The sequence below is a fragment of the Triticum dicoccoides genome, chromosome 4A (assembly GCF_002162155.2).
Source record: "Triticum dicoccoides isolate Atlit2015 ecotype Zavitan chromosome 4A, WEW_v2.0, whole genome shotgun sequence".
Lineage (NCBI taxonomy): Eukaryota > Viridiplantae > Streptophyta > Magnoliopsida > Poales > Poaceae > Triticum > Triticum dicoccoides.
The window spans coordinates 703207777-703221016 of NC_041386.1; positions in this window are offsets into that span (position 1 = coordinate 703207777).

The window sequence follows — 13240 nt, forward strand, 5'->3', positions numbered from 1 at the left end:
AAGTCTAAAACATCAAAATGAAAAACTAAGCCTGGATCCTTCTTAGTCACTCCAAAATGAAGCTCTGGTGAGTTTTTTCAAATTTTCATGTTCATTTCCCCAAAACAATTCTCTTCATTTCATACAAGAGAGTTTGAGATACTTGAGATATCACATAATACACATGAACTTTTCGTTTAAATGTATGTAAACCTTGTTTATCAACTTAAATCATTAGTATATGACATCAGAAGACTATGTGCGCAGGTTTTCCATTTTTCTGATTTTTATTTAATTTATTATGCTCATTTGAAATCAGGTCAAACCCATGTTTGACTGCTCCAAACCCGTCTCAAACCCCGCTAACCCTAGCGCCGAACAGGGACAGTCCATCTAACCCTAGCTGCGATCAAGGACCGTCGATCTAACCCTTCTAGAAGGAATCTGCGGGGAGGGGGGTGATCCATGAGATGCAATCTGATTGGCTGGAAGATTGTTTTTTCTCAATAAGTACCGTGCGCGCTGGATGGACCGATCAGCCGTCTCGCTGTCTGGGTTCTGAGACCGCAGTTAATAGCCCGTCTCAGCCTTTCCAGGCCTGCAAAAGTGGAAAGGGCCGCGACGTGGGTTTGCATGCGTGGGAGGCGGACGTGCATGCATGCGAGCGAGGCTAGCAAGGTCGCCATGCACTTATTGATTCAGAGTTAGGCCATTGTTTCAGATTACGCCAGTGGTTCAGATTACGACAGCGAGTCAGATGCAGGCACCCGGTCAAAGAGCTTCCCTATGAATTGATTCAAATGCACGCACTCGTCCAATGCATCGTTTCTGTGCGAAAATTTAAGGGTCGAAAACGTAACGCATACACACACGCACCGTTCTCATCCCTTCTCTCTTCCTCTCACACCCACAGGCTTATAAATGGGGTGCTTCTCCTTCCTCTCCCACTCACCACCCAAAAGCCAGATCCATTCTCTCCAACATCAAACACCCAAGCGACCGAGCCCTCTCCAAGCGACCAAGTGAAGATGCAGTACAACGGACCGAGCTTCCTTCGTCCGCCAGTCGTGCCGGAGCTGCGCTACCCACCGGACATGCTCGTGGAGAGGGAGCTCCGTGTGTGGGCAACTTCAAGGTGGAGGGGGTCCGTCGAGCTCACCCGCGCCTTCCTCAGAGCCGGCTATGCCCACTTCCACGGGGCTTGCCTAGGATGTTCACCCTCAACGAGGTTCGTGACTGCGGCGGCATCCTCCTACTGCTCACGGTCACCTTCACCAACCCGTTTGACATGCGCGAGCTCCTCGGCCAAGTCTTTTGGTGCGGCCGCTAGTCCATCTTCTTCACGATGTACAACATCTACACCAACTACGACAGCGTCTTCCCCACTTCAAGCCAGATGCACTCCCTTCCCTACGACGAGGAGGAGGAGGAGGTGTGAAGTTGAAGAAGGTGTTGAAGGGGCGCGCATCCAAGGTGAAAGAAGGAGGTCAACATGAAGATGTTCAAGAAGGGGTCCGAGCCCGGAGTCAAGCTGGTCATGTTTTCGTTTTATCGTTTTTATTTTGTTCGTTTTCTATGTCGTGTGTGCCATGCCGTGTCGTGTCGTGTCCGTGAACTTATCTATGGGTACCCATCTATGTAAGGGTACGGTGTGTTGCATCTTATCTATCCAATTTATTATAAGTGTTAAAAAATGTCCGTGCCCAAACATATCATTTCTTCCTCCAACAAAGTCATGAACTAACATGCAAATTTATTCCCTTTAAATCCTAAAACAAGTGCCACTCTAACCAAAATCATGTGGTAGTGCAAACATACCTTTGCAACCCTCCAAAATTTGAGTGCAAAACAAAGGAAAACCACTCTCACGCATGTGCAAACATTTAGTACAAACAAACAGTGTCACTATGTATGCTTTCCTTCCATACCCATGTCAAAGTCTTTCCATGTGCCCTAGTGGTTAACAGCGCAGCCCTAAATGCCACAAACCCACGTGGTCCTGGGTTCGAGTCCCCAGCTGCACCAATTTTTGGTGCATTTTCCACCCTTCATTTTTTAGACAATTTTTTTTTCTCAATGTAATGCCCTTAAAAATGTTCATTAATTTTGGCAACAGGTATAAACCTCTGCCAGTGCTGAAGCACATTTTCCATGATATTTCAGTCTTTGACTTAAATCACGGTGTATTTGAATTGGAGTAACTAAATTTCTATTACATATTTAACAACTCCAAAAAAATTCTAAACTTAATCGTTTGGCTCTGGAATAATTCAATTAGTTTCCACAAAAAGTTTAAGCATTATGATTTACTGCCTAAATTAAATCAGAACAGAAAACAGACAAACACGCAAGAGAACCCCCAAATGGGCCTAATTGGGTCAGTTGGCCCATTAGTCTAGCCGGCACTTGGCTCTACGCTCTGAATTTGGACTACAGAGGAAACTTTTTTTTGATAGAAAGGCAGAGCAGAGAGCTGCATTTTATTGATCAAAAGTTTCTGAATTCCTTATTTCTTCTCCCTTTTTTCAACATATTTACATGTTGGTCACTTCTCTAAGTTCCTGAATTCCTCAGTTCTTCTCCATTTTTTCAACATATTTACATGTTGGTCACTTCTTTTCTTTTTTTCAACATTTAAACAACTTTGACCAACAGTTAAACTAGGTGAATTTCTCATACAATTTCATGCTTATAAATTCCTCCATAATTCATGCCTTTCCATACAATTTCAACATTACACCCACTGCGATTACCCTACCTACAAATGCCCAAAAGTTATTGCAAATGGGTATTGATATTTGTGCTTGATCTTCAAGCTTCCTAACCTTCTTATTCAACATCCTAAGCTCAACAGCCAGCTCTTTGTCAGTGCATGCTTTTCCCTCCATCTCTTCTTCCGGACCTCGTGCTACGGCCACTGCCGTTTGTGGCAGCATGCACAACCATTCTTCATGCTCTTCTTGCAGTTCATTCATCAGAGTCTTGGCCAGAGCATCGACCCAAAGAAAGGAGCACGTCACCTGCATGAACGCCAAACAGATCAACCCATTGCTCAAAGACCCCGACTACGAAAATGGTGCAATTGCCCCGATTCTTACCCCATTCTCGCTGCACACGTAGAACGGACGATTCTGGTTCCTCGATGTGTGAGAAACCCTCTGATCAATGCCCGCCCGGCACCGCGGACAGACGAAGACAAGCATGTCCACACGCGCCCGGCTCTGCATCCGCGAGGTAGCGCGGGAGCTTGAGGAAGACATGGAGCTCGGAGCCGAAGGGGAACTGAACGCCGCCGCGCCCTCCACAGCTAGCTTCCCACCGCCACTCTCTCTCTCTCTCCCCGTGGTCACCGCCGTGCTCTCTGTCGCCGTGGTCACCGCCACTGTCTGTCGCCCGCTTATATAGCAGACCCGCAAAGGCTCTCTGCTCAACGGCTCTCTGCTGGGTCCCACAAGCCACGCGTGCAACGGTCTGATCATCTAGGGCGTCTCTGCCGCCTTGTCCAACCTGTAAGGGCCGAGTCTGTTAGGTATAATCTTGAGTTCGTGTCTAGTCTAATCCTGATCGGGGTGGCCGGTGATTAGGCCCGTTCTGTACGTTAGGAAGTCTTGGCTGTGTCCATGTTAGTTTGGTTAGGATTAGCAGTACGTGTCCATATTGAGTCCTAGTAGTAGTCAGCTTTGGCCGAGTTAGTACGTCTAGTAGTCCGTCCAGGTTTTTAGTAGGAGTCCTAGTAGGATTGGTTAGCCGTGTAAGTTTAGGTTGTTTGGGTCGGCTGCTGGAATATATAAGTAGAAGCAGCTGCGTGAGTTTTGTACCGTGGAAAATATTGAGAGAAAATAAAAAGAAAATACGGGCACGACACGTGCCCTTGACCACAAAGTTTTCGTGTGCTCGTGTTGGTCGTGATCTGATGTGATCGATCCTGTGGGCGAGTTCCAACAATTGGTATCAAAGCAAGGTTCAGGAGTCAAGCGCTTGCCCCGAGGTGGCGACCTACTAGCGCCTCGGGACGGGCAATGAAGTTGCTAGGTGGTGCAGCGACACAGATGATCAAGCAATCATCGTTCGGCGGAGCGACAAGGAGGGAGGCGGTAGGCTGTCGTCGGCATAGTGATGGAAGATGATCGTTGATGGGAGCGGTGGTGCCGAGGTGCGGCACTGGAGCTCATCAAGATCGTCGTCTGGGGGAGCTGGACGAGTCATGGAGTCGTGCGAGTTTGCACGGTCAGTCGTCGTTGTGTCTGTAAGTCGTCATCGTGTCCAAGTGCTCGTCTTGGTGAAGATTCGTTGGAGTTGAAGCGGTGTGCATGGTGTTCCGTGAGTCATGTCCATGTCCTCGTGGAGTGTCCTGGTTGCGGCCAGTGTGGGTTCGGTGTGATGCCGAAGGCGGACGATGGTAAGCGAAGCCATCTTAAAGCGAGGAGGTGTGCGAGCAGTGGAGAGTGGATCTACTGCAAGCAAGTACAAAGCGTATGTGCGGACCGAGTGCAAGGCAGCAGCCAAGCCATGGCGGTGGCACAACATGGCAGAGCAAGGAGGTGCACTGCATGTTTTCAGGCGGGTCGTACTCAGTGTATGGATATGACAGTTGAAGATCAAGCTTCGCATGGAGTGGGACAGTGACCAGTTAAGTTGTACGTCGTGAAGATTGATGATGCGTCCAATCTTGACGGTTGCACGCGTAGATGCGACCGTGTGGGCTGGTAGTTCGGATCATGCGTCAGAGTTTGGATCGACAAATCATGAATCTACAATGAGTCAAGATCATAGGAAGCATGAGGAATATGACAAGTCAAAATTAAGGGGAGATTGTTAGGTATAATTTTGAGTTCGTGTCTAGTCTAATCCTGATCGGGGTGGCGGGTGATTAGGCCCGTTCTGTACGTTAGGAAGTCTTGGCTGTGTCCATGTTAGTTTGGTTAGGATTAGCAGTACGTGTCCATATTGAGTCCTACTAGTAGTCAGCTTTGGCTAAGTTAGTACGTCTAGTAGTCCGTCCAGGTTTTTAGTAGGAGTCCTAGTAGGATTGGTTAGCCGTGTAAGTTTAGGTTGTTTGGATCGGCTGCTGGAATATATAAGTAGAAGCAGCTGTGTGAGTTTTGTACCGTGGAAAATATTGAGAGAAAATAAAAAGAAAATACGGGCACGACACGTGCCCTTGGCCACAAAGTTTTCGTGTGCTCGTGTTCGTCGTGATCTGATGTGATCGATCCTGTGGGCGAGTTTCAACAGAGTCAAAAGGATGACCTGACGGAGACGGCAGAGTTCACGGAACGAGTTGGTGCGCACGGAATGGGGGCAAAACTGAGCACGATTCGCATCTGAGGGCAAAACTGAGAACATGGACACCAATGAGGACAAAAGAATAATTAACTCTATGTATTACCCTAGCCGGACTTGTATGACTGCCATTTCTCCACCATGCGTTGTCTCTACCGAACACATTTTCGTGCATTGCTTGATGCCATATATACGCATGATCATTTAACGATGCACTTCGAGGCCTCTTTGGACCTTATATGCATTCCCATCCCTGTCATACGCGCTCGAATACCTCTTAGCAAACCTGACTCGAAAGGAAAAAGGAAACACCGTGCAAATTGACCATAATTGGCTCCTCCTCCGCACAATTTTACTTTGAAGGAACTCATCAGTGTGTAGAGCTGCGAGCATTAACCCCAAAGTGACTGAAATATATATTAAATTCATTTTATCTATATGGTACACGTTGCGCTTCTCAGTGTTGGACACTAGCAGCTGTACACAGTTTGACTAGCAGCATCTCCACGTAACAGAATAACGTTCACTTTTTTTGGGTTTGTGCACTTCTAATGGGACATAATCAGCTAAAAAAAACAGACCATTTTCCTATCAAATGTACCTTTGTCCTTTGCCTGTCTGAAAACCATAGTTTGTTTCTCAACTGCAAACCTTCTCTGTTGTCGGGCTTGCATTGTTCTATGGATTTTGGATCTGCAGCAGCTCAATTTCCTGTCAAAATTTCAGTGTTTCTCAGTGGGCACGACCCACGCTCCCGATCGAGGTTTCCACATATTCCATTTCAGTTCCTTCAAATATCTCAACTCATCAGCAAAAATGTAAAAACACATCAAAAGTTCAGTAGTAGTGTATGCCGAAACGGAAGGAACCCAGCAGAAAAGGTGCATGTGCCTTAGAATATAAAAAGAGATGGAGTGAGCACTGTTAAAAAAATGCCGGTTATAGCTGCACAATAAGCATGATAATGCTGAATGGCGTGTAGCTCATGAAGAGTAAGTGTTTCTTGTGTTGGTCAGCTGCACATAATTTCCCGTTGTTAACATGCTAACCACATGTATACTTTGGAGCAAATAATCATTTTAGTTTGCTCTAAAATGTCGGCTAATTTTCACATGGTGGAAAAGTTCAAGAAATGGTATAAAGATATATAAAGGGGCAGTACACCCGGTAAAATTTAGTTAAACAACAGCACAATAAGTGTGATACTAATATTGCAACTCATGTGGGCTAAATGGCATTTGCATGATGCGAGAATTCAGAGTTGCATATAAAGGATTCCATCATACGTGATGCTAGAACTGCATGACCATAATGCAAGCATTGCATGAAGCATTAAGCCAACATCAGCCACAGCCAGGCAGAAATGCAATCGAGTTTCCTAAATCAACCGATATAGTGCCTGTAGTATATGGAACGTACTACCAAATTTTATTTTGGGAAATTGGTCAGTAACTCAGTATACTGAATAATGTTAACACGGTTCCGACGCATGCAGTCAACGTTCTCGGGATGCATGCTGGCTGGCCTACTGAACTTTTGCCATGTTTCTCAGAACATTAATGAAGTTACTAAAGCCAACAGCAATGATGGAATTGCTTCTTTGGACTTGTATTTGTGGAGAACTTGTCCTTGTTCAGCAAAAGCACACCGCATTCTCGTACTGAACTGTTCCTTATTAGTATGTCAAAGAAACATAAGGCAGACATCAGTTTTGAAGTGCATATGTCTATGAAATCAAAGAAATATTATCAGCAAGAAAAGGACTTTGTAAGCATGATCCATAATAACCTAATAACGTGGGGTTTTCCCTCTGCCAGTTCCAGGAAGAGATTCTTCAGGATTTTCCCTAACATTCTGCTACTTCACGTTTCATTTTGCATGACATTATGAACTTCTTGCTGTACTGCAGATGCCCTGTTTTGATCATCTCTGCGCAACTGAAAACTATATATGCTTTTTCTCTCAATCGTGCATCAGACCATTGCAATTTTATTTTCCAGACATCATCCAACTAGAAGAAGATTTTTTTTCCCTTTTGAAGCCAAGAAAAAGAAAAGTTGCACTCTGTGGTGAATATAAATGATCTTCACATATATTTCGAAGTATCGTACCAGCCACAGATGCCATCACTGCTGACCATGATGCGGATATTGCCACACCTTGGTCAAGCACAGGCTCAGGCGGCGTAAGGGTGGATAGGAACATAACGAAATAAACAATTTAAATAATCCCTTGAAATAAGCCAAAACTAGAGCTGCTGTACGATCCATTTTATCTCGAGACACACACACTGGCGGATTTGGATCCAGGGCGTCAGAAAAAATTCAGTAGTAAACTATACATAATATGGATTCGCCCAACAGGACTAAGACATAGGCACAGGTATGGTATTGCCCCTTGCCAGTTTCGTCCCCAACCCGATGGCTCGCACAGCCACCATTCAGCACAGGCACGCACCGCATGAGCCGCTCCTGCTCGCTTGTTCCCGTCTGGTCCACCGTCGCCGCTGCCGGCTGCTCCTGCTCCAGAGCAGCTCTGCACCTGCACCGCTGCAGCTCGACTATTCACTTCTCGTCACGTCCCGTGGCCCATGCCGGTGCTGCTCCTACGGTCCCAGGTGACCAGGTCACTGAGTGCTTCTCAACGCTGACACACTCTATGCACTTCAAATAGGACAAGCTAGGGACTTCTCCATTGCATGGAACCCGAATTTGTAGCAGAACAATTTCCTACTGAATTATCCATGTTGCTCAATGGACATATCTGAACCATTACACCATCCATTGTCCACATTGTCTTCTAGTTCCTTCTAAAATCTCAACTCATCAACCAGAAAACACATCTAAAGTTCAATAACAGTGTACACTCATAACTTGATGACCGACGGAAGGAGCCCAAAAGAACAAGTGCATATGGCTTAAAGGTGTGTATATATAGAGAGAAAAAATGAGCAATGTTCAAAATGTCTGTTACATTAGCAGCGTGATAGGTGTGATGCGGCGGAATGGTGTGTTGTTCATGAGGAGTACCAATTAATGTTTCTCACAATGGCCAGCTGCGTACCGTTGTTCGCATGCTGGTCACATGCATATGCTGGGGTAAACAATTATTCTTAGTTCAAACTAATACATCAGTTCATTTTCACTCTTGGTATACTTAGCAGCTGGAAAGAAGTTCCCCAAGAAGCGACTCCTTCTGAAGTCGAAAACGTGGAAGTTAGTATCATAACGCGAGGATGCATACTGGAATCTTAGCCTGACATATATTTCAGTTCATCTGCTTCGGCATACTGGAAGCCCTTGGGCTGCTTAAAATGTTCTGCCTTTTCAGTTGTACGGTGGCTTGTCCACGGTCAACCGAATGAACTATACATGCTTCGCTTCTTGAAATCAAATTATGAATTCCTGTATGTTGAATGCATTTGTACTTACATATGTGATATGTGCTGCAATCAATGAATCTGTTGATATTATGAGTTATATGGTTACGTCACCTTGTATAAAATAGGGAAAATAATTATTTCTTGATTTATATCAAAGCACAAATAGAAATTAGGTACCTTGTCACAATGTTACCAGTAAGTACCAAGTAGACCAATGTAAATGAGGAAAAATTGTTTAAAAGAACATGGTAAAAAATAGGCTTGGCCCATTACCAACTTCTGAAATCACAAAGCCCATGAATAAAATGGCAAGTTTTTTTTTGCGGGTTGTCTTGAAGAAGTGCTGGACCTATTTAGGTTCTCTCCATCACTCTAAGTAGTGTATTGAGGAGAGAAATAGGAGACCACGCGCACGCGCTCACTCGCCTAGCCTGATCGGGCTGAGGCGGGACGCGCACGTGACATGCCCGTGAATTGTCCGCCGAAATCCGGTCTGTTGCCTTGCAGGGGCGCAACCTCCTTTTGCTATTTTATGTTCTGATGTCTTGGCAGATAAATTAATTATGTCTTGTCCAATAGATATATGACTTAGAAAACAAGTCGGTTTGAGATCATGATCGCCACACGATACCACCTCTGCTCTTATTATAAATACTGCTACCGCCAGCAGCCAAAGACACACTGAAAACACCTAGGGTGCCTCATCTCGCAACTTGCGCCGCCACCGTAGTCTACTCTATCCCGAATGCCGGCATGCATCATCGGGCAGGAGAGCAGGTCTTCGGAACCGTTCGTCCTTGCAATCCTGCAAAGGGAAAGGATAAATTAGGTTTTTAGGAAGCGCTCTATGCGATTGCTCAACTTCGTCATCACATGTCGTCTGTCGTCCATGTCGAGCGGTGCTACTCATCGTTGCCTCCATCACCGTCAACAACAGATCATGACCAAGATCGTCATCAACACCGTCGCTCCTGCAGCCTGTAATGAACAATATGTCCTTCATGATCTGTTCATGTCTCTATCAACAACATGAGATCGGGTGAGATTGATGCAGGTTTCCCTATTAATAGATGTTTTGACCTTCTCAAGGCTTGGTTCTTGTGCTCATCATAGGAAGAAAGTCTCCCTCAGCTGCTGCAAAGTTTCCCCAACAACTGACAGGATTCAATGTGAGCCATAACTCATAAGTAATAGCAACCAAAATTGAATGGCCCTTGGCTATGTGAGTGCCCAAATAGGAGAGAAATACCCACTAGTTCCTGGATGTATCTACACCCTATATGGGGTTTGAGGGAGTCCTGGATTAGGGGGTATCCGGACAGTCGGATTAAATACTTTGGCCGGACTGTTGGACCGTGAAGATACAAGACTCAAGACTTCGTCCCGTGTCCGGATGAGACTCTCCTTGGCGTGGAAGACAAGCTTGGCGATCCGGATATTATATTTCCTTCTTTGTAACCGACTCCATGTAAACCCTAGGCCTCTCTGGTGTCTATATAAACCGGAGAGTTTAATCCTTAGGGACAGAATCATAATCATCATAGGCTAGCTTCTGGGGTTTAGCCTCTACGATCTCGTGGTAGATCAACTCTTGTAACAATCATATCATCAATATCAATCAAGCAGGAAGTAGGGTTTTACCTCCATCGAGAGGGCCCGAATCTGGGTAAACATTGTGTCCCTTGCCTCCTGTTACCATTAGCCTTAGACACACTATCGTGGTGTGCGCACGGCAGATGCCAAGGGATGGCTAAAGAGAGGAGGAGGCTCGAGGGCGCTGGTGGGCTCCAGAGGCAAGGTTGATATGCGCGGGCGCGGGACGCCGGACATACCCAGGTTCGGGGCTCTACGGAGAGATAACACCCCTAGTCCTGCCGAGTTTAGTTGGATGGTCGATATTACAATGTCGCTCCTAGAGCTGTATGGAGAAGGAAGGAGACTGGCCAAGGCTCGGGCTGCTCCTTCTCCCCGGCGTTGCTATGTGGTGGCTAGTCCTATGCTTGCCTGGGTCTCTCTTACATGCGTCTCGTGTCCAGCATGCCCTCTGTAGGCGTGGGCTCCTGGGGGGTTTTATAGATCAACCCACCCAGGGTTACAATGGTAATATGCTGAGTCGGTGGGTCCGTATTGTCGGTGTCCGGAGTACCGGGCTGGGTCCCACTTGTGGGCTTGTGGTTCACCTGGTTCCCTTAGGAGCGGGCCCCGCGTACCTAGGGGGACTGTGTGCCATCTTGTCGATCGTCATGGCGTGGCCGAGTTGAGCCACATACAGTGTTCTCCTTCAGGCCGCCGCTTGCTGTCGTCAGCAGTGAGGGCGGGAGCACTGTTGTCTTGGTCATCGGTGATTGAGGTCTCATCCCATCGTATGGCCTGGATGGGACGGGAGCTGACCCGTGACTGGGTTGCCGTGGACGCCACGGGTGGGTTGGCTTGCTAGGGAAACCATGGCTGCGCCGGGTTGAGTTGTCTTGCGCTAGCTGCTGCGGCCGGGTCGACGTACCTTGTCGAGTCGAGGGTCTTCTCCGGGTTGTGAGCCTTGCCGGGTCGAGCGACCCGGCCAAGCACGTGCCGGTTTGCGTGGCGATGCAGGCCCCGCTGTTTTTGAAATAGATCCGGGTTCCGTTGCCTGCCCGGGGTTCATCCCCTCGACAATAGTCCCCGAAGCTGTGAAGGTCCGCCGTCTTCGGATGAGTGGACCTTCGCAGCTTCCCCCTTCAGCAAGGCGGAATCTGCAAGCGTCGGGTCCGCAACACCCACTATATGCCGATTCCTCGGAAACCGGATCGCGGCACCCCGGCCGTAGCGGGAACCGAGGAGTCCGTCGAATCTTGAGGCGATCCCTCGAGAATCGTACAAGCGCCACGTGGTGTCCGGAAGTCGGAGGGGCCTGACAGGCCACGCGCGTGACAGGACTGGGCGACGGGCCGGGGCCCGCCGCCGCGCGCCCTTGGCCCACGCGCGCGGATTTATTGCGGCGTCTGGGGGCCGGTTGCACTCCCCCGCGTAGTTCGTGCGCGTGTACGTGCACACTTATTGCAGGGTAGTGGAACGGGCGTGTGCAGATGATCCCACTCCCCCACGTTTGAATCTGGGGGTTATAAATTGAGGGGGCAAGGGGGCAGCGGACATTATTCTCGCTCGCAGCCTCCTGTCCCCCTGCTCCTGCTCTGCTCCTTGCCACCGACACACAGCTGCGCCCGTGGCCCCGAGAAGAGATCTCTCTGTCGTCCTTCTTCTCTCTTTCTCTTCTGGCAATGTCACTGCCGTCGGGCTCCTGGATGGGCTCGACCGTCACCACCGACGACATCACCTACCTTCGGTCTTCGTGGTGCCTGCCGCGGGAGACGGACGTTGGTGTCCGTCTGCCGCGCGGCGAGCAGAGGCCTCGGCCCGAGGGGCAGGAGCACGTCGTCTTCCTCACGCATTTCGAGCCTGGCTTCGGCCTGCCGGCGAGGACTTTCTTCCGCGCGTTCTTGGAGTTCTTCAGGCTCCAACAGCACCATCTTGGCGCCGGCGCCATCGTCCAGCTCTCCGGGTTCATGACCCTGTGCGAGGGGTACCTGGGGGTCGAGCCAACTATCGACCTCTGGGCGCACTTCTTCTCCTTGAAGTAGCAGGGCCCGTCGGCCGGGGAGTTTGCCGACTGCGGGGCTGCCGTCATCTCGAAGCGGTCGGGGGCGAACTTCCCCAAGATCCCGCTCGAGGATTCTGCCAAGAAGTGGCAGAATTCCTTCTTCTACGTCCGCAACCATGGTGCGGAGCACAACAACCTTCCTCCCTTCGCCGTCGCGCCACCGCGGGCAAAAACAAACTAGGGCTACTCGCTCCGGCGCCCGTCACGGGAGATCGTCAACCTCTGCGAGCGGGTCACGGTGATGAGGACGCAGGAGGGGCTCACCGGCATCGACCTCCTTGCCGCGTTCATCACCCGCTGGGTTCTCCCGCTTCAGAGGTGCTCCTGCCTCATCGGTGAGATGATCGGGCTTCAGGACCCCAATCGGATGGGCTTGTCGCGGCTGTCTACAGAGCAGGTTGCGTGCGGCGTGAACGACATCTCCATGGCCAACCTTGCAGATGACTGGAGATTCGGCAAGGCGCCGTACCGCCAGGCGAACCCGGCGCCGCAGGTGAGCGTCTAGTCTTCTTATTTTTCCGCCGCGCATCTTCTCATTCGTCCCAATGCGTCACGGGAGATACTTCTGAACGTGAGCCGGCATCCTTACGCCCGGGCTCCATCGCAGGTGGCGCCGGTGGCACCAGAGGAGCCCGCGGCTCACGGCAGCGAGAAGGTGGCCGAGTCCGACGCCGGCGCTGGGCGTCGTGTGGGTAAGTCTTGATTCTTTTGCTTCTTCATTTGTCTTGAATAGTTGGTTACATTGTGGCGCAGGCGACGCTGACGCCGGTTGTTGGTGCAGCAGCGTTGGGCGGGGGAGGCGGGGAGGCGGGCGGAGCTGGGTCCTCGGATGGGGCGGCGCCGAGCCGCCCGCACGGGAAAGACAGCGTCGCGCCGTGACCCCGGGCCCCGAAGCGCACGGCGGACCCGACCAAGCCTGCGAGGCCGGCCAAGAAGAGGCGCGAGAAGCCGACCCCGGTCCC